General features: G+C 37.6%; 1 long non-coding RNA gene and 1 pseudogene across 2 annotated transcripts in view; both read left to right on the top strand.

Annotated features, from left to right (window-relative positions):
* The window catches only part of LOC114484720 (uncharacterized), a 95,710-nt gene that overhangs the window by 24,834 nt on the left and 48,770 nt on the right, over positions 1-22,106 (top strand). The window lies entirely within an intron of this gene.
* Positions 868-3,062, top strand: LOC102991246 (nucleosome assembly protein 1-like 2; annotated as a pseudogene).

Raw genomic sequence — 22,106 nt, 5'->3', positions numbered from 1 at the left:
TCACCATAGGCCCTCCTTTACCCCCATTCCATCTCATCTCACTCTTCCCTAGTAAATGTTATCAGAGTTGATACAACTTTAAAAGAATGTACACTCTTCATAGAGATTCTGAAAATCCAAAATTAGAAAATAAATCTCTGGGGAATCAACATCGCTTAAAGATCTTCATTGTTCATATTTTAGTGTTTTATCCCCTTCTCTCTTCTTCGTGTATTTGAATATAAAAGACTCTCCCCCCTCCCGCCCTGCACATGTGTCCTTACAGTAGGAGATAAAATAATGTAATAATCTCAACGGGCTAAAGACATTCCTATTGTTTGTTTTTGTAATCAGTTGACATTATAGCCGCAACCTTAAGCTCTTTTGGAATTTTTTTAACTGTAATACTCGTTAAACATGGGATAAAAAGAAAGCATATACGTTTTAGAAAAGATTATTGAACAACACTCAATTAGTGGTCATCCGTATTAGATCTATTAATTTTCCATATAAGAGAGACTTGGAAGTCACGTTTCAGGCCTCTAACAACTCCCCTAGCCTGTACTTTTTGCTTTTCTAAGATAAAGTTTTCTCAGGTTTACTTAAGATCTAGGTTAGTCTCAATCTGCTCCTCCTCTATTAGATTGTCCTCAACGCCTCCAGTCTAGAAATTTTGGAGCCTTACCGCTGGGAAGGGGGTGTGGTGCTGGAAATGTGATGGATCTAATCATTCATTGGACAAGAACTTGTCAATCACAGCTATCCAGCAAATAAGGTGAGCCTTGAAGCAAAAAAAGTTTAGAGGGTCATCCTCTGAGAAATCGGCTTGAGACACCTCCTCCTTTTGCTTAGGCAGCAAGTGAGAAAGGTCATTTAGTGGGCTGCTCGGGCTGCAGCCTTAGGCTTGCTCCGGTATTGCAACCGCCTGCCCCTCTGTTGCATCCTCCCCCTCAGTCCAGCTTCCGCAGCAGCCTCAACCGCTTCCGTTTCTGCCTCCATCTTAGCCCCCGCCGGTGCCCACGTCTCAACCAACTGCCGTCTACTCCACTTCGGTGAGTCTTTTCCTGTGAAAAAGCTAATGAGGGAAGGGCTTGGGGAAGAGGGTGCAGCCGGTGAAGAAGGCCCATTAATCGGCGCGGTGGCAGCCGAATCCTCTCCACAGGCCTTGATGGGGTACTCCTTAGACGAGGGCTTTACTGAGAGCCTGCCTCTGGCAGTTAAGTACCGAGTGTACGCTCTCAAAAAGTTTCAGGCCAATTCGCAGGCCTAGAAGCCAAGTACCTGAGGGAATTTCATTCCATCGAGAGGAAATTTGCCGGCATCTATTGGCCCTTATTGGAAAGGAGACGCCAGATCATCAATGCGCTCTACGAGCCCACGAAAGAGGAGTGTGAGGTGAAGTCCAAGGCCGAGGACTATGATTATAATGAGGTGGAAGATTATTCTAATGCTCAGATGCAGGGTCCGGAGGAGAATCCGGAGTATGAGGACTTGGAGGAATATTGCGAGGAAGATTTAGAGGATGTGGAGGAGGTGTTTGGGGAGTATGGAGGAATCGAGGGACATAATGTGGACGAAGAGAAAGAGGAGCCTACAGGGATCCCCGATTTCTAGCTCACAGTTTTAAAGAACGGCAAGGAGATCTCTCCATTCATTCAGAAATATGACAAGCCCATTCTGAAGCTCTTGCGAGACGTGAAAGTCAAGTTTTCAAAACCCGACGAGCCGCTCGCCTCCACTCTGGAATTTCACTTTGAACCCAACGACTACTTCACAAATGAAGTGCTGACCAAAACTTAAACGCTCAAGTCTAAGCTTCATTACTCTGACCCCCACCCTTTAGGGGATCTGCGGTGGAGCATTGCATAGGCTGCAAGATAGACTGGAAGGAGGGAAGGAACGTCAGTGTGCAAACGGTCCTGAAGAAGCAGAGGCACAGGTTTTGGGGACTGATGCGCACAGTGACCCAGGAATTTCCCCGAGAGTCCTTCTTCAACTTCTTCAGTGCTCTCCGGTGGGGTCTGGATGCCGATGAAGATGAGGAAGACGTCTTCATTGCTCACACTTTGCGCACCTTTGTCATCCCTAGAGCTGTGCTGTACTTCACAGGAGAAGCACTTGAGACCGAGAAAGAGGGGGTGATCAGGGAATGTAATGAGCTGGCTTATGACAAAGTCACTCATGAGAACGGGTTGGCTGCTGTTGAGGGTGCTAAAGGCCAAAGCCTGGACCCCCAGGCAGAAGATATTGATCGCTGAAGCAGGGAGGTTGGTGTATGTGGGCCCCCAGGTTAAGAGACTGCCTGTGTTTACAGTAACCAAAACTTAACCATAAGTTACTTACAGTCTTAAAGTGTTGTCTCTTCCTGGTACTTTCAGTATAAAACTATGTCCATATATATATATATATTTTTATTTTTTTTGTCCAAATATATTTAACAATGCATTCCATCTAGCACTCCAGTAGTGTAAACTTTTTAAAGAAATGTAGAAGGCAGTGAATTCTTTAAGCATATGTAAACCTTGCTATTGTGAATTCATGGCTTTTGTCAGGTTGCTGTTAGTTTCTAGCCATGAAAAATTACCAGAACTGATAACTGAGATATATGTGTTTGGAGATTTTTTTTTTCCCTGGAAAAAGCAAAGCGAGATTGCCCCTGTTCCCCAGCCTTATTGGTGAATGGGCTTTATTCTGTTTGCACTAACTGTGCCTTCAACTCTTTGTTATAGAAATGCAGCAAGTTATATTAAAATGCACTTGATTTGTAATTTGAGAAACTACTAGCATAAGAATAAACATTTGCTGCAAAACTACATTTATTATTATTGACTGTTAACTTGTTTATAGGCTCCTGTATTTTATGTGATATAGTGATCTACTCAGAAACCCAGCTGTATTATTGTTTATCAGTGAGGTATAGTTAAAACCATGTTCCCTAAATCCATAAATTGTGCCATGTACTTCTGCAAAGTGGGGTTAAAGTATGCATTTTCTTTTCTGGAATGTGCCTCTCTTTTATGGAAATTACATGATTAGTTAAGCTTTTTCCTTATGTTTGTTCATTCTAAAAGTTAATACAAATGTTAAACACTGTGTTTCTTCTGAGGGTATTGGAGTTAAGGATATGGCCTTGTCCCTTCAGGTACCAGGTGGAGGGTTTGGTTGGGAGTTATTAGCAGATCAGGTTTATCCTTTGGGTATAGTATGCACTGTTCCTAGGGCCCACTACACTTTTAAGAGTCTACAATGATGTTCTGATTTGTTTTAAAATCAGAAGAAAATGAATATTATAATAATAACAATGTATACATAATAATCTGTCCTAGGTTATTTTTGTCTTATACCAAAAGAGATGTAAAATATTATTCATTTATGTATATATGAATATCATAGAGAAAAAGGGACCAGGAAGGTAAAACTACCTAGACTCCATGAAAATCACAGTGAGGCCCTGGGTCCCACCATTAGAAATAAGTGAAGGAGGGAGTTCATGGAGTGGTTGAGAGGGGTGGTAATGTGACAAAGGAGAAGAAAAGAGGGAGGGGAAGCAGGAAAGAGAGTGACAAGCAGTGATGGGTTCTTCAAGGAAAGGGGAATAGAGGGCCTTCAGGCTCATGGAGCAGTGAATGTCCTGACTAGCTGGAGGGGAGAGGGTTAACAGCATGCTGGAGAGGGAGAGGTGGGGCCAGAGCACTGTTTGGACAAGACCTGGGAGAAATTGGAGTGGGCTTGGCAAGGGAGAAGGAAAAGGACTGGAGAGGACAGAGGTGGGGGAAAGGAAAGTAAGGACAGTGAATGAGAGGTCTGGAGGACAGAGAAGCAGAGGATGAAAGGATGAAGCTTATTAGAGATGAAAAAGCATTCCTTGACATGAGGTTGCTGAAGTTCAGGTTTTATGGTTTTGGTATATTTTGCAAAAACTTTAGTACCCTGTCCAGGAAGCGGGACCCGAAGGGGAACTAGAGGAACATCGGTCTGTTGTAAGTAACCTTTAATCATGCTCTTTCGTTGCCAAAATACATACACATATGAATTCACTAATTTTTATTAAACACCTTATATTGTACTATTTCTGTGTGCCAGACACTGTTCTAAGCACTTTACAAGTATTATCCTCTGTAATATTTATTTTATAAATGAAAAAGTAGTAAATGTAGCAGAGAAGAATTAATTATAATACCAATTAATACTTTCTTCCAAACCCCACTTACTGTTAACAAGCATACAATTTTGTATCCTGCTTTAAAAAAAAAACCTTACCATTATAGCATTAGTGTTTTCCTGAACTTTAATTTACATTTTAAAAGCTTAATTATTAATGATCATGCAATATTCCAATGTATGAGAACACAATTTAACTATTATTTTAATGTTGGTTATTGGTTTCTAATTTACATAGTGAAGTAGGCAAATGTTCTATTTTCTAATATTGACTTTTTATTCAAGTTTCTTTTTTAAATTTTGCCTTCTAAGGCTTTTGCAAACTCTCTGAGAGCTAAATGGCAAATCAGAAGCAGGAGTCAAATCAAATCATTGATTAGCCAGAAGTTCAATGAGAAATATAGTCACTAGACTGTAACTTGATCTTTCACATGTATAGTCACAAACCTTTCCTACTCAACATGTATAACAAATCCTTTTCCTGCTCCCTGCACCAAAAAATTTTCACACATTTTTTGAACATGCAAGAACTTGAGAAATAGAGTTCTCTTGAGACTTTTTAGGAGAATGATAATCTTTAGGCCACCAAAAAAAATGAATGGAGGATCTAATGCAAAATTACCAATGGTGAGCATTAAATCAACTTAACTATAGGACTAAGATTACGAACATATATGGTTAAACAGAAAACAATTTAAATTTTATGAGCACTATCAATGTGAACATAATATAACTAGCAAAAGTTGGGACTAGAAGGGGGATTTCTTCTTTTATAGCTGGGGATCAAAAAATCTGGCAAGGTAAGTAACAGACATAAGTATATATTTAATTAATACCCTACAAAAAACAGTATAATCAACAAAAATTAGATATGATTTTTTCCTATCATTGCTCATGATAACAAGTCAATAGATACTTTTTAAAGAAATCAGTAATTAAACATTAAATAAAATTGAGTTTATAAATGTAACAACTAGAAAAAAAGGCAAATTTTCTAAATTATCAAAAGAAAGATTTAAAACTAAACTAAGAAAATAAGTACTGTATAATAAATAAGGAGAAAAAAGAAAAACAGAAAACCTAAAACAGATGTGGTTAGTGAAAAAAGATATAACATTTGACTCTTCTTGTCTGGAAAATGCTTCTTTGGATATCCTCATGAATATCTCTCACCTCTTTCAAATATCACTGTCTCAATAAGGCCTACCTTGACCACCCTACTTTAAATTGTATGTGCTTCCTACATGTGCTCACAATTTTCCCTTATCCAGCTTTGACTTTCCCCCATAGAAAATAGCACCTTCTAACTCACTATGATTTACTTATTTGTTATTTATAGTGTTGATTGTCCTTTCACAGTAGAATATAAGCCTTGTGAGAGCAAGGATTTTTGTTCATTGATGTTCATTGATTTTTGATCCTGGTTCTTTGATGTATCCCAAGCACCTATAATGGTGCCTGACACAAGGTAGCTGCTCAATAAATATTTGTTAAATACATTAATCAATATCTGTCTTACTAAATGTGAATGGGATAACTCATCTAGGAATTTATCCTACAAATATACTTTTGCAAAAGTACATGCTCGAGGATATTTACTGTAACACTGTTATAGTGAAATAACAGGAAAATTTTCAAGTCCATTGGTAAGGTCTATTTACATAATTATGGTCCATCTCTACAGTAGACATTCTTAAACACTATGAAACAGCTATATACACCAGTGAAGAATAACCTCTAAGGTAAAAGGTTAAGTGAAGATAGCAAGATGTTGAACACTATATTATACTATCATTTTTGTAAAATTAAAAAAATATATAAAAGGATTTGATCACATATTGATCATGTATTGATTCTGTACTCTTCTGGAAAGATACATGAGACCATAGTAATGGTGGTTGCCTTTGTGGAGGGAATAAGGACATAATGGTGGGAGGGAGACTTCTTCTTAATCTATGCTTTTATCACGTGTGTAGATCTCATGGGCATAAAAATTGGGCCTCTGGGAAGGCTTTGGAAGGAGAGCTTAATAAATAAGAGAGCTATTTATAGAGCTTAATAAAAGCCTCTTAATAAATAGAATTGGATTATTCTACCTAAAATATTGGGAGGAATTTGTTTCTGCTCTAGTTGCTTTTTTATAACTATTTGCATCTTTAATGGCTTGCTTGATTTCAAGAGAGAAATGAGAAATAGGGCCCATTAAAATGTAAAGAGACAGGAGCCTGAGGTGGCAGAAATGTATAAGGGACCTTTTTAAAATAGGAATGTGTATTAATTTTAAGTTTTTATTACTGCAGTGTACACTTACCTCCCCCATCTCATATATTTGCCAAAATCTGTTATATATGCAAAGAACTTATGTGTATGGTCCCAGATGTAAATCAAGTAAATGGGTTTTGTTCATATCTGAGTCCATATAGCTTGTAGAGATAATGGGATAGCAAGAGTGTCTACCAATCTAACTTATTCAGCAAAAAGTATACCTAGGAGCCATGAGTGAATGGATATTGCAAAAGCCATTTTCCTTCACAATTAGTTCTCTTTAAGATTGATTGGTCTAGTCTGATTCTTTGATTCTCAAAGTATCTAGTACACCAACTGGTATACTGGAGTATTGGAGTGTGTGTGTGTATTCCTTTAAAATCCAGTAGTAGATATATAATTTAACTCCTTTTTCCCTGACAGAATTCCATGAGTTTTACAGTGAGAAAACAACTGTGCTTGATTCTTACCTTACTCCATGACTTAGTAGTTGTGTGATTTATTTGGCAATGATTTAACTTACTAAGTTCTGATTTTCTCATGTGTAAAGTATCTATCCTTATGTATATATATTATGTATTCCTAGGATATCTCCCCCTTCTGGCAAATATCCCTTTCTTTTTGGAAAATTGCTCCTCTTCCCACTCCTAGAATTTTGGTTCTAGTGGAGGTTGTATCTCTGGCCACAGAAGTGCTCATGTGATTCAAGTCAGTTCCATCTGAATCCATCCCTAGAATTTTTCCAATTGAATCTAAGGAAGACAATCTTTTTGTCTCAAGTGGCAGGGCTAGGATAAAATTAGTCCAATCCATGCAGCTAACCACAGTTCCATCTTCATGAAACCTGAAGTTCATATTCCTTCCCTGGTTTCTGCTTTCCTAGCGCTTTCAAATTCACCTGTTCAGCTCTTTCTTTGATTCAGTAAGTATTTTTTCAATATATATATTTTTCCTACATAGAGCTTGCTTTCTATCATGGGTATGTAAATTATGCCTACCTCACTAAATTACATCTATGCTCACAAAGTTGTCAAATGCTAGTAAATGGTATGGTAAATGCTTATCCTAATGCACTACATGTAGACACTCAGTGATACTGTAGCACATGTAAGAGGAATAAAGAAATAATTATTGCTATTTATAATCTCACACTACTCTCTAGGTGTGGAATTGGTAACCAGAGGGCCTTTTCTTTATTGGTAAAATTGAATATGTACATTTGAAGGAATTAGGACCTAAATTACTCTGCATGCGAATAGAGGAGATAATTTAGAACCAGGGGAGGGCAAGGAAGAACTCTGGTTTAAGGTACAAGGGAGAAGAGATGCATTAAATGGGCAATATTATCTCCAAAGATAATTTCATGTGTGGACAAACTATAAAAATAAATACAATATATTCAAAATATTGACTTGATATATAGTTTACTAATTGATTATAATTAAATTAATTACAGTTTCTTACCATAAAACTGTGAAAATTCATGACTTATACTTGGATAAGCAAAGTATATTTGGGTATAAGTGGGCAAAGTCTCATTTTACTGCATTATAAAAGAGTGATATCTTACACCAGTCAGCTTATTTCATTTTTAATTACCTAAAATTAATAGTCAAGAAAACAAAGTTTCTAAAATTATTTTAAGGAGAAATGGATAAAAGATAAAGAAGACATAAAAAATTGTATCAGGGCTTCCCTGGTGGCGCAGTGGTTGAGAGTCCGCCTGCCGATGCAGGGGACACGGGTTCGTGCCCTGGTCCGGGAAGATCCCACATGCCGCGGAGCGGCTGGGCCCGTGAGCCGTGGCTGCTGAGCCTGCGCGTCCGGAGCCTGTGCTCCGCAATGGGAGAGGCCACAACAGTGAGAGGCCCGCGTACCACAAAAACACACACACACACACACACACACAAAACCCTTGCAGAAATCTGACGATCTAATGAAATCAATTACAGGAATGGGGGAAATTTTTTTAAAAAAAGTGTAAAATCAAAATTAAAAAAAAAAATTGTATCAAACATACTTTGTCCTACCATGAATAAAACTTTTTCAGTTCAATATTTTTTTTCTTAGTAATTGTTCTCATCTGCCTTTTCAGTGTTATTTCTACCTATTGTCAATATTTATGTCAAGTTGTTTTAGTGGTTACCTGATTAACTCTAAAAAATGCATTTATATCTGTATTACTTGAATTATCAATATCAGTTCTGCTTATTCCACTGATTCTCCACTGTGAAAGATGAGCAATTTAGCTCTCATTCCTTGCTTTCATCTCCAAGTCTCAGTACCTTAAATTTTTTAATGCTCATATTAGTAACATTTATAACATTACATACACTTAAAGCTTTCTTTCTTTCTTTTTTTTAACACCTTTATTGGAGAATAATTTCTTTACAATGGTGTGTTATTTTCTGCTTTATAACAAAGTGAATCAGCTATACATATACATATATCCCCATATCTCCTCCCTCGTGCATCTCCCTCCCACCCTCCCTTTACCACCCCTGTAGGTGGTCACAAAGCACCTAGCTGATGTACCTGTGCTATGCGGCTGCTTCCCACTAGCTATCTATTTTACATTTGGTAGTATATTATAAGTCCACGCCACTCTCTCACATCATCCCAGCTTACCCTTGCCCCTCCTGGTGTCCTCAAGTCCATTCTCTATGTCTGCATCTTTATTCCTTTCCTGTCCTGCCCCTGGGTTCTTCAGAACCTTTTTTTTTTTTTTTAGATTCCATATATATGTGTTAGCATATGGTATTTATTTTTCTCTTTCTGACTTACTTCACACTATATGACAGTCTTTAGGTCCGTCCACCTCACTACAAAAAACTCAATTTTGTTTCTTTTTATGGCTGAGTAATATTCCATTGTATATATGTGTCACATCTTCTTTATACATTCATCTGTTGATGGACACTTAGGTTGCTTCCATCTCCTGGCTATTGTAAATAGAGCTGCAATCCATTCTGAGGGTTGTCTTTTCGGCTTGTTTATGGTTTCCTTAGCTGTGCAAAAGCTTTTAAGTTTCATTAGGTCTTGGATTTGCATATCTGTAATGATTAGTGATGAGCATCTTTTCATGTGTTTGTTGGCAATCTGTATATCTTCTTTGTAGAAATGTCTATTTAAGTCTTATGCCCATTTTTGGATTGGGTTGTTTGTTTTTTTCATATTGAGCTGCATGAGCTGCTTGTAAATTTTGGAGATTAATCCTTTGTCAGTTGCTGCATTTGCAAATATTTCTTCCATTCTGAGGGTTGTCTTTTCGGCTTGTTTATGGTTTCCTTAGCTGTGCAAAAGCTTTTAAGTTTCATTAGGTCCCATTTGTTTGTTTTCATTTTTATTTCCATTTCTCTAGGCGGTGAGTCAAAAAGGATCTTGCTGTGATTTATGTTATAGAGTGTTCTGCCTATGTTTTCCTCTAAGAGTTTTATAGAGTCTGGCCTTACATTTAGGTCTTTAATCCATTTTGAGTTTATTTTTGTGTACGGTGTTAGGGAGTGTTCCAATTTCATTCTTTCACATGGAGCTGTCCAGTTCTCCCAGCAGCACTTATTGAAGAGACTGTATTTTCTCCATTGTATATTAATGCCTCCATTATCAAAAATAAGGTGTCCATACATGTGTGGGTTTTTCGTTGGGCTTTCTATCCTGTTGCCTTGATCTATATTTCTGTTTTTGTGCCAGTACCATACTGTCTTGATTACTGTAGCTTTGTAGTATAGTCTGAAGTCAGGGAGTCTGATTCTTCCAGCTCTGTTTTTCTCTCTCAAGATTGCTTTGGCTATTCGGGGTCTTTTGTGTTTCCATAGAAATTGTGACATATTTTGTTCTAGTTCTGTGAAAAATGCCATTGGTAGTTTGATAGGTTTTGCATTAAATCTGTAGATTACTTTGGGTAGTATACTCATTTTCACAATGTTGATTCTTCCAATCCAAAAACATGGTATATCTCCCCATCTGTTTGTATCATCTTTAGTTTCTTTCACCAGTGTCTCATAGTTTTCTGCATACATGTCTTTTGTCTACTTAAGTAGTTTTATTCCTAGGTATTTTATTCTTTTTGTTGCAATGGTAAATGGGAGTTTTTCCATAATTTGTCTTTCAGATTTTCCATCCTTAGTGTATAGGAATGCAAGAGATTTCTGTGCATTAATTTTGTATCCTGCTACTTTACCAAATTCATTTATTAGCTCTAGTAGGTTGCTAGTAGCGTCTTTAGGATTCTCTATGTATAGCATCAAGTCATCTGCAAACAGTGACAGCTTTACTTCTTCTTTTCCAAATTTGTTTCCTTTTATTACTTTTTCTTTTCTGACTGCTGTGGCTGAAACTTCCAAAACTATGTTGAGTAATAGTGGTGAGAGTGGGCAACCTTGTCTTAATCCTGATCTTAGAGGAAATGGTTTCAGTTTTTCACCATTGAGAACGATGTTGGCTGTGGGTTTGTCATATATGGCCTTTATTATGTTGAGGTAAGTTCCCTCTATGCCTACTTTCTGGAGGACTTTTATCGTAATTGGGTGTTGAATTTTGTTGAAAGCTTTTCCAGCATCTATTGAGATGATCATATGGTTTTTCTCCTTCAGTTTGTTAATGTGGTTTATCACATTGATTGATTTGCATATATTGAAGAATACTTGCATTCCTGGAATAAACCCCACTTGATCATGGTGTCTGCACCTTTTAATGTGCTGTTGGATTCTGTTTGCTAGTATTTTGTTGAGGATTTTTGCATCTATGTTCATCAGTGATATTGGCCCTAAGTTTTCTTTCTTTGTGACATCTTTGTCTGGTTTTGGTATCAGGGTGATGGTAGCCTTGTAGAATGAGTTTGGGAGTTTTCCTCCCTCTGCTATATTTTGGAAGAGTTAGAGAAGGATAAGTGTTAGCTCTTCTCTAAATTTTTGATAGAATTCGCCTGTGAAGCCCTCTGGTCCTGGGCTTTTGTTTGTTGGAAGATTTTTAATCACAGTCTCAATTTCAGTGCTTATGATTGGTGTGTTTAAATTTTCAATTTCGTCCTGGTTTAGTCTCAGAAGGTTGTGCTTTTCTAAGAATTTCTCCATTTCTTCCAGGTTGTCCATTTTATTTATATATAGTTGATTGCAATAATGTCTCATGATCCTTTGTATTGCTGCCATGTCAGTTGTTACTTCTCCTTTTTCATTTCTGATTCTGTTCATTTGGGTCATCTCCCTTGTTTTCTTGATGAGTCTAGCTAATGGTTTATCAATTTTGTTTATGTTCTCAATGAACCAGCTTTTAGTTTTATTGATCTTTGCTATTGTTTCCTTCATTTCTTTTCCATTTATTTCTGATCTGATCTTCATTATTCCTTTCCTTCTCATAACTTTGGGGTTTTTTTGTTCTTCTTTCTCTAATTGCTTTAGGTGTAAGGTTAGGTTGTTTATTTGAGATGTGTCTTGTTTGTTGAGGTAGGATTGTATTGCTATAAACTTCCTTTAGAACTGCTTTTGCTGCATCCCATAGATTTTGGGTTGTCGTGTTTTCATTGTCATTTGTTTATACATAGTTTTGCTTTCCTTTTTTATTTCTTCAGTGATCTCTTGGTTATTTTGTAGTGTATTGTTTAGCCTCCATTTGCTTGTATTTTTTACAGACGTTTTCCTGTAATTGATATCTAGTCTCATAGCATTGTGGTTGGAAAAGATACTTGATACGATTTCAATTTTCTTAAATTTACCAAGGCCTGATTTATGACACAAGATATGATCTGTCCTGGAGAATGTTCCATGAGCACTTGAGAAGAAAGTGTATTTTGTTGCTTTAGTTTGGAATGTCCTATAAATATCAATTAAGTCCATCTTGTTTAATGTATCATTTAAAGCTTCTGTTTTCTTATTTATCTTCAATTTCGTTGATCTGTCCATTGGTGAAAGTGGAGTGTTAAAGTCCCTTATTGTGACTGTGTTACTGTCGATTTCCTCTTTTATGGCTGTTAGCATTTGCCATATGTGTTGAGGTGCTCTTATATTGGGGGCATAAATATTTACAATTGTTATATCTTCTTCTTGGATTGATCCCTTGATCATTATGTAGTGTCCTTCTTTGTCTCTTGTAATAATCTTTATTTTAAAGTCTATTTTGTCTGATATGAGAATTGCTACTTCAGTTTTCTTTTGATTTCCATTTGCAAGGAATATATTTTTCCATCCCCTCACTTTCAGTCTGTATGTGTACCTAGCTCTGAAGTGGATCTTTTGTAGACAGCATATATATGAGTCTTGTTTTTGTATCCATTCAGCCAGTCTATGTCTTTTGGTTGGAGCATTTTATCCATTTACATTTAAGGTAATTATCAATATGTATGTTCCTATTACCATTTTCTTAATTGTTTTGGGTTTGTTATTGTAGGTCTTTTCCTTTTCTTGTGTTTCCTGCCAAGAGAAGTTCCTTTAGCATTTGTTGTAAAGCTGGCTTGGTGGTCCTGAATTCTCTTAGCGATAGCTTGTCTGTAAAGATTTTAATTTCTCTGTCGAATCTGAATGAGATCTTTGCTGGGTAGAATAATCTTGGTTGTGTACCTAGCTCTGAAGTGGATCTTTTGTAGACAGCATATATATGAGTCTTGTTTTTGTATCCATTCAGCCAGTCTATGTCTTTTGGTTGGAGCATTTTATCCATTTACATTTAAGGTAATTATCAATATGTATGTTCCTATTACCATTTTCTTAATTGTTTTGGGTTTGTTATTGTAGGTCTTTTCCTTTTCTTGTGTTTCCTGCCAAGAGAAGTTCCTTTAGCATTTGTTGTAAAGCTGGCTTGGTGGTCCTGAATTCTCTTAGCGATAGCTTGTCTGTAAAGATTTTAATTTCTCTGTCGAATCTGAATGAGATCTTTGCTGGGTAGAATAATCTTGGTTGTAGGTTTTTCCCTTTCATCACTTTAAATATGTCCTGCCACTCCCTTCTGACTTGTAAAGTTTCTGCTGAAAGATCAGCTGTTAACCTTATGTCGATTCCCTTGTATGTTACTTGTCGTTTTTCCCTTGCTGCTTTTAATATTTTTCTTTGTATTTATTTTTTGATAGTTTGCGTAATATGTGTCTTGGCGTGTGTCTCCTTGGATTTATCTTTTATGGGACTCTCTGTGCTTCCTGGACTTGACTGAATATTTTCTTTCCCATATTAGGGAAGTTTTCAACTATAATCTCTTCAAATATATTTTCAGTCGGTTTCTTTTTCTCTTCCTTTTCTGGGACCCCTGTAATTCGAATGTTGATGCGTTTAATGTTGTCCTAGAAGTCTCTCAGACTTTCCTGAATTCTGTTCATTCTGTTTTCTTTATTCTGCTCTGCAGTAGTTATTTCCACTCTTTTATTATCCTGGTCACTTATTCATTCTTCCGCCTCAGTTATTCTGCTATTGATTCCTTCTAGAGAATTTTTAATTTCATTTTTGTGCTGTTCATCATTGTTTGTTTGCTCTTTAGTTCTGTGGGTCCTTGTTAAATGTTTCTTGTATTTTCTCCATTCTCTTTCTAAGATTTTCAATCATCTTTACTATCATTACTCTGAATTTTTTTTCAGGTAGACTGCCTATTTCCTCTTCATTTGTTTGGGCTGGTGGGTTTTTACCTTGCTCTTTCATCTGCTGTGTGTTTCTCTGTCTACTCATTTTGCTTAACTTACTGTGTTTTGGGTCTCCTTTTCGAAGGCTTCAGGTTCGTAGTTCCCATTGTTTTTGGTGTTTTTCCACAGGGCTAAGGCTCGTTTAGCAGGTTGTGTAGGCTTCTGGTGGAGGAGACTCGTGCCTGTGTTCTGGTGGATGAGGCTGGATCTTGTATTTCTGTTTGGCAGGACTGCGTCCAGTGGTGTGTTTTGGGATGTCTGTGATGTTATTATGATTTTAGGCAGCCTGGGGTGTGTTCCTGTCTTGCTAGTTTTTTGGCATAGCGTGTCCAGCACTGTAGCTTGCTGGTTTTTGAGCGGGGCTGCCTCTTAGCATTGCAATGGAGGTCTCTGGGAGAGTTTTTGCCATTTAATATTACATGGAGCTGGGAGGTGTCTGGTGGACCAATGTCCTGAACTGAGCTCTCCCACCTCAGAGGCACAGGCCTGACACCCGGCCAGAGCACCCTGTCAGCAACATGGCTCAGAAGAGAAGGGAGAAGAAAAGAAAAAATAATAATAATAAAATAAAAAGAAATAAAGTTATTAAAAGAAAATTTTTTATATTATTAAAAATAAGAAAGTTTAAAAAGTAATAATAAAAAGAAAAAAGTAGGAAAGAAATAAGAGAGCTACCAAACCAAAAAACAAATCCACCAAGGATAACAAGTGCTAAAAAGAATATTAAAAAACAAAAAAGAAAATGGGCAGACAGAACCCTAGAACAAATGATAAAAGCAAAGCTATACAGACAAAATCACACTAAGAAGCATACACATACACATTCACCAGAAGATGAAAAAGAAATATATATATATATCTATTCATTAAAAAAGGAAGAGAGCAACTAAATCAATAAACAAGTCTACCAATGATAATAAACTCTAAATATGAAACTAAGATAAACATAAAACCAGAAACCAGTCTGTTGCATACAGCAAACCCCAAGTCTACAGTTGCTCCCAAAGTCCACCACCTCAATTTTGGAATGATTCATTGTCTATTTACGTATTCCACAGTTGCAGGGTACATCAAGTTGATTGTGGAGATTTAATCTGCTGCTCCTGAGGCTCCTGGGAGAGATTTCCCTTTCTCTTCTTTGTTTGCACAGCTCCTGGGGTTCACCTTTGAATTGGCCCAGCCTCTGTGTGTACATCACCTGAGGGTGTCTGTTCCCACCCAGATAGGACGGGGTTAAAGGAGCAGCTGATTAGGTGGCTCTGGCTCACTCAGGCAGGGGGTTACGGAATGAGTGGTGAGCCTGTGGTGGCAGAAGCCATTGCAACATCCTGAGGCATGCCATGTTTTCTCCCGGGGAAATTGTCTCTGAATCACGGGACCCTGGCAGTGGCACGCTGCACAGCCTCCTGGGAGGGGAGGTGTGGAGAGTGACCTGTGCTTTCACACAGGCTTCTTGGTGGCTCCAGCAGCAGCCTTAGCATTTCATGCCCGGCTCTCATGTCTGCACTGATAGCTGTGGCTTGAGCTGTCTCTGGAGCTTGTTTAGGCAGTGCTCTGAATCCCCTCTCCTAGTGCACCACAAAACAATGGTATCTTGCCTCTTAGCCTGGTCCAGTCTTTATCTCAGACTCCCTCCTGGCTAGCTGTGGTGAAGTAGCCCCCTTCAGGCTGTGTTCATGCAGCCAACCCTAGTCTTCTCCCTGGGATGTGACCTCCGAAGAAGCTTGAGCCTCAGGTCCCAGCCCCCACCCACCCTGGCGGGTGAGCAGACAAGCCTCTCGGGCTGGTGAGTGCTGGTTGGCAGTGATCCTCTGTGCAGGAATCTCTCCACTTTGCCCTCTGCACCCCTGTTGCTGTGCTCTGCTCTATGGTTTCAAAGCTTCCCCCCACCGCCACCCCCCTCCCCATTCTCTGACAGTGAAGGGGCTTCCTAGTGTGTGGAAATGTTTCCTCCTTCACAGCTCCCTCCCTGAGGTGCAGGTCCTGTCCCTATTCTTTTGTCTCTGTTTTTTCTTTTTTCTTTTGCCCTACCCAGGTACGTGGGGAGTTTCTTGCCTTTTGGGAAGTCTCAGGTCTTCTGCCAGCATTCAGTCGGTGTTCTGTAGGAGTTGTTCCACATGTAGATGTATTTCTAGAGCTTTATTTCTTGAATAATAACTTTAGACAGTATTTCTTGATTTCCCACTTTGTAAGATATGTTTTCTCTATTTCTTTCCATTTTACCTTTGAATTCCAGGGACTATATAATACATTTTACATTTATTGTTACTGCAGTAACTTTCAACTTTGTATTCAGCAGTATGTTCAGATAAGTACAGAGTTATAATAAAATATTGTGTAATACTAGAGGACATTTTTCTGTATTTTTTTATAGAGATTCTATGTAATTAAACTTTCTGAGTTCTTGCTTATTTGAAAATATCGGTTTTCTTCACGAGTGATTGATACCTTAGTAGTGTAGAATTCTAGCCCCTTCCTCTGAGTCTTGACTTGCTCTATAGTAAAATGTCTATTCATGTTTTTGCACATTTTATAATTGGATTTTTTATTGGATAAAACATATATGACAGAAAATTTACCACTTCAACAATGTTAAGTGTAGAATTCAGTGGTATTAAGTATAGTACATTGTTGTGCAACCTTTACCACTATCGTTTTTCAGAATTTTTTTCATTATCTCAAACAGAAACTCTGTACCCATTAAACAAGTCCCCATTACCTCTCTCTGCAGTCCCTGGAAACCTCTATTATACCTTTTGTCTCTGTGAATTTGCCTATTCTAGGTACCCTATATAAGTGAAATCATACAATATTTGTCTTTTTGTGTCTGGCTTATTTCACTTAACATAATGTTTTCAAGGTTCATCCATGTTGTAGCATGTTTCAGAATTTAATCCCTTTTTAAAACAATAATGTTCCTTTGTATGTATATACTACATATTGTTTATTCATTTATATATTGATGGACACTTGGGTTGTTTTCACCTTTGACAATTGTGAATAATTCTGCTAAGAACATTAGTGTGCAAGCATCTGAGTCCATACCTTTAATTCTATTGGGTATATAACTAGAAGTGGAATTCTGTGTTTAATTTTTTATGGAATTGCCATGTTGTTTTCCACAATGACTGCACTGTATTACATTCTCACCAGCAATGCACCAGAGTTACAATTTTTTCACATCTTCACCAAAACTAATTTTCAATTTTTTAATAATAGCCACCCTAATGGGTGTGAAGTAGTACCTCACAGAGGGTTTGATTTTTCATTTTTCTAATGTGACTAGTGATATTGAACATTTTTTCATGTGCTTGGCCATTTGTATATCTTCTTTGGAAAAGAGTCTATTCATATACTTTGTACATTTTTGAACTGTATTGTTTGATCTTTAGTTGTTGAGGTGTAACAGTGTTTGAATGTTAAGGATACTAATCCTTTAACAGATATATTATTTGCAAATATTTTCTCCCATTCTGCATGTTTTCTTTTCACTAGTGAGTGACCTTTGATGCATGAAAATTTTTAATTTTGATGAAGCCCAATTTGTCTATTTTTTCCTTTTTTCACATGTGCTTTTGGTGTCATCTAACAAATAATCATAAAATCTAAAAGCTATAAAGCCTTTCTCCTGTGTTTTCTTCTAAGAGTTTCATAGTTTCAGCATTTATGTTTAGGTCTTTAGTCTATTTTCAGTTAGTTTTTGTATATTACATAAAGGATCCAACTTCATTTGTTCGCATGTGGATATTGAGTTTTCTCAGCACCTGATGTTGAGAAGACTGTCCTTTCTACATTGAATGGTCTTGGCACCCTTTTCAAAAGTCAATGCAAAAGTCTATTTCCAGGCTTTCTGTTCTGTTCCATTGGTCCGTAAGATTGTATTTATGCCAGTACCATACTCTTTTGATTACTGCAGCTTTGTAGTAAATTTTGAAATCAGAAAATGTGAGACTTCCAATTTTATTTTTCTTTTTCAAGATTGTTTTTCTTTTTCAAGGTTTGGGTTCCCTTGAGGGTCTGTGTGAATTTTAGAATGGGTTTTTCTATTTCTAAAAAAAATATTGTAAGAATTTTGATAGGGATTGAATTGAATCTATAGATTGCTTTGGGTAGTATTGTTATTTTAAGAATTTTCAGGAGATAAGCTGTATCACCAGAGAAGTGTTACTCAAGATTTAAGAACCAAGATGGCGGAGTAGAAGGATGTGCTCTCACTCCCTCTTGCAAGAACACAGGAATCACAACTAGCTGCTGGACAATCATCGACAGGAAGACACTGGAACTCACCAAAAAACATACCTCACATCCAAAGACAAAGGAGAAGCCACAATGAGATGATATGAGGGGTGCATTCACAGTAAAATCAAATCCCATAACTGCTGAGTGGGTGACTCACAGACTGGAGAACACTTATACCACAGAAGTCCACCCGCTGGAGTGAAGGTTCTGAGCCCCACGTCAGGCTTCCCAACCTGGGGTTCTGGCAACGGGAGGAGGAACTCCTAGAGAATCAGATTTTGAAGACTACTGGGATTTGATTGGAGGACTTCAACAGGACTGGGGGAAACAGAGACTCCACTCTTGGAGGGCACACACAAAGTAGTGTGCACATCGGGACCCAGGGGAAGGAGCAGTGACCCCAGGGGAGACTGAACCAGACATAACTGCTAGTGTTGGAGGGTCTGCTGCAGAGGTGGGCAGTGGCTGTGGCTCACCGTTGGGACAAGGACACTGGCAGCAGAAGTTCTGGAAAGTACTCCTTGGCATGAGCCCTCCCAGAGTATGCCATTAGCCCCACCAAAGAGCCCAGGTAGGCTACAGTGTTGGGTTGTGTCAGGACAAACAACCAACAGTGAGGGAAGCCAGCCCTACCCAACAGCAGTCAAGCAGATTAAAGTTTTACTGAGCTCTGCCCACCAAAGCAACAGTCAGCTCTACCCACCACCAGTCCCTCCCATCAGGAAACTTGCACAAGCCTCTCAGATAGCCTCATCCACCAGAAGGCAGACAGTAGAAGCAAGAAGAACTACAATCCTGCAGCCTGTGGAACAAAAACCACATTCATATAAAGATAGTCAAGATGAAAAGGCAGAGGGCTATGTACAAGATGAAGGAGCAAGATAAAACTCCAGAAAAACAACTAAATGAATTGGAGTTAGGCAACCTTCCAGAAAAATAATTCAGAATAATCTTAGTGGAGATGATCTAGGACCTCAGAAAAACAATGGAGGAAAAGATCAAGAAGATGCAAGAAATTTTTAACAAAGACCTAGAAGATTAAAGAACAAAAAAACAGATATGAACAATACAATAACAGAAATGAACACTACACTAGAAGGAATCAATAGCAGAATAACTGAGGCAGAACAGAGAAGTGACCTGGAAGACAGAATGGTGGAATTCACTGCTGTGGAGCAGAATAAAGAAAAAAGAATGAAAAGAAATGAAGACAGCCTAAGAGACCTCTGAGACAACAATAAATGCAACAACATTCACATTATAGGGGTCCCAGAAGGAGAAGAGAGAGAGAAAGGACCCAAGAAAATATTTGAAGGGATCCTAGACAAAAAGTTCCCTAACATGGGAAAGGAAATAGCCACCCAAGTCCAGGAAGCACAGAGAGTCCCATACAGGATAAACCCAAGTAGAAACATGCCAAGAAACATAGCAGTCAAACTAGCAAAAAATTAAAGACAAAGAAAAATTATTGAAAGCAGCAAGGAAAAAATGACAAATAACATACTAGGGAACTCCCATAAGGTTAACAGCTGATTTCTCAGCAGAAACTCTACAAGCCAGAAGGCAGTGGAATGATATACTTAAAGTGATGAAAGGGAAGAACCCTAAAACCAAGATTACTGTACCCGGCAAGGATCTCATTCAGATTCGATGGAGAAATCAAAAGCTTTACAGACAAGCAAAAGCTAAGAGAATTCAGCACCACCAAACCAGCTCTACACAAAATGCTAAAGAACTTCTCTAAGTGGGAAACACAAGAGAAGAAAAGGACCTACAAAAACAAACCCAAAACAATTAAGAAAATGGTCATAGGAACATACATATTGATAGTTGCCTTAAAAATGAATGGATTAAATGCCCCAACCAAAGACAGAGGCTTGCTGAGTGGATACAAAAACAAGACCCATTTATATGCTGTCTGCAAGAGACCCACTTCAGACCTAGGAACACATAGAGACTCAAAGTGAGGGGATGGAAAAATATTCCATACAAATGGAATCCAAAAGAAAGCTGGAGTAGCAATACTCATATCAGATAAAATAGACTTTAAAATAAAGAATGTTACAAGAGACAAGGAAGGACACTACATAATAATCAAGGGATCAATCCAAGAAGAAGATATAACAATTATAACAATTATAAATATATATGTACCCAACACTGGAGCACCTCAATACATAAGGCAAATGCTAACATCTATAAAAGAGGAAATCGACAGTAACACAATAATACTGGGGGACTATAACACCTCACATACACCAATGGACAGATCAATGAAAATAAATAAGGAAACAGAAACTTTAAATGACACAATAGACCAGATAGATTTAATTGATATTTATAGGACATTCCATCCAAAAACAGCAGATTACACTTTCTTCTCAAGTGCGCACAGAACGTTCTCCAGGACAGATCACATCTTGGGTCACAAATATGACACAATAGACCAGATAGATTTAATTGATATTTATAGGACATTCCATCCAAAAACAGCAGATTACACTTTCTTCTCAAGTGCGCACAGAGCGTTCTCCAGGATAGATCACATCTTAGGTCACAAATCAAGCCAGAGTAAATTTCAGAAAATTGAAATCATATCAAGCATCTTTTCTGACCACAACCCTATGAGATTAGAAATGAAATAGAGGGAAAAAATCGTAAAAAACCCACAAACATATGGAGGCTAAAAAATACGTTACTAAATAACCAAGAGGTCACTGAAGAAATCAAACAGGAAATCAAAAAATACCTAGAGACAAATGACAATGAAAACAAGATAATTCAAAACGTATGGGAGGCAGCAAAAACACTTCTAAGAGGGAAATTTATAGCTATACAAGCCTACCTCAAGAAACAAGAAAAATCTCAAATAAGGTGTAATTACACCTTAAAGCTGGTTCTTTGAAAAGATAAACAAAATTGATAAACCATTAGCCAGACTCATCAAGAAAAAGAGGGAGAGGACTCAAATCAATAAAATTAGAAATGAAAAAGGAGAAGTTACAACAAACACCACAGAAATAGAAAGCATCCTAAGAGAATACTACAAGCAACTCTATGCCAATAAAATGGACAGTCTGGAAGAAATGGTCATATTCTTAGAAAGGTATAACCTTCCAAGACTGAACCAGGAATAAATAGAAAATATGAACAGACCAATCACAAGTAATGAAATTGAAACTGTGAGTAAAAATCTTCCAACAAACAAAAGTCTAGGACCAGCTAGCTTCACAGGTGAATTCTATCAAACATTTTGAGAAAAGCTAACACCCATCCTTCTCAAACTCTTCCAAAAAATTGCAGAGGAAGGAAAACTCCCAAACTCATTCTACGATGCCGCCATCACCCTGATACCAAAACCAGGCAAAGATACTACAAAAAAAGAAAATTAAAGACCAATATCACTGATGAATATAGATGCAAAACTCCTCAACGAAATACTAGCAAACAAAATCCAACAACACATTAAAAGGATCATGCACCATGATCAAGTGGGATTTATCCCAGGGATGCAAGGATTCTTCAATACACGTAAATCAATCAATGTGATAAACCATATTAACAAATTGAAGAATTAAAACCATATGAGCATCTCAGTAGATGCAGAAGAAGCTTTTGTCAAAATTCAGCACCGATTTATGATGAAAATTCTCCAGAAAGTGGGCATAGACAGAAGCTACCTCAACAAAATAAAGGCCATATATGACAAACCCACAGCAAGCATCATTCTCAATGGTGAAAAACTGAAAACATTTCCTCTAAGATCAGGAACAAGACAAGGATGTCCACTCTCACCACTATTATTCAACATAGTTTTGGAAGTCCTAGCCATGGCAATCAGAGAAGAAAAAGAAATAAAAGGAAT

The sequence above is a fragment of the Physeter macrocephalus genome, chromosome 21 (assembly GCF_002837175.3).
Source record: "Physeter macrocephalus isolate SW-GA chromosome 21, ASM283717v5, whole genome shotgun sequence".
Taxonomy (NCBI): domain Eukaryota; kingdom Metazoa; phylum Chordata; class Mammalia; order Artiodactyla; family Physeteridae; genus Physeter; species Physeter macrocephalus.
This window is presented reverse-complemented; position numbering and strand designations above follow the sequence as displayed.